Raw genomic sequence first — 525 nt, 5'->3', positions numbered from 1 at the left:
GATGCCCCACTTGGCGATGCTTATTTGTTTATGCCAAGAAATCTGGAAGACAGCTACCTGGCCACTAACTGGAAGAGATCCATATTTATGTCCCTTCCCAAAACAAGAGATACAGCAGAATGTAGAAATTACCAAACACCATCTTTAACATCATATACAAGTAAAATTCTGCTGAAGATAATTTAGAAATGGTTGCAAGAGTATACTGACAGAGCACTTCCAGAAACGCAAGCTGGATTCAGAACATGACATAGAACAAGGGATATCACTGCTGATGTCAGACGACTCTTAGATGAAAGCAAAGAATACCAGAAAGATGTTTACCTGTGCCTTACTGACTATGCAAAAGCACTCCATTGTGTGGATCATAACAAATTATGGAAAAATTGAAAAAATGGGAATTCCTGAACACTTAATTGTGCTCATGAGGAACCTGTACATAGACCAGGAGGCTGTCATTCGAACAGAACAAGGTTTAAAATCTTGTTTAAAATGAAACCATTACTACCGCATGGTTTAAAATCA

At 38.1% G+C, this 525-nt stretch overlaps 1 protein-coding gene across 1 annotated transcript in view; it reads right to left on the bottom strand.

Moving 5' to 3' along the window:
* Positions 1–525, bottom strand: part of TDRD9 (tudor domain containing 9) — a 145,201-nt gene that overhangs the window by 35,410 nt on the left and 109,266 nt on the right. The window lies entirely within an intron of this gene.

The sequence above is a fragment of the Orycteropus afer genome, unplaced genomic scaffold (genome assembly GCF_000298275.1).
Source record: "Orycteropus afer afer isolate SDZICR_OR568_19922 unplaced genomic scaffold, OryAfe1.0 scaffold00128, whole genome shotgun sequence".
In the NCBI taxonomy this organism is placed as follows: Eukaryota; Metazoa; Chordata; class Mammalia; order Tubulidentata; family Orycteropodidae; genus Orycteropus; species Orycteropus afer.
Note: the sequence above shows the minus strand (reverse complement) of the source record. Positions and strands in the feature narration are given on the sequence as shown.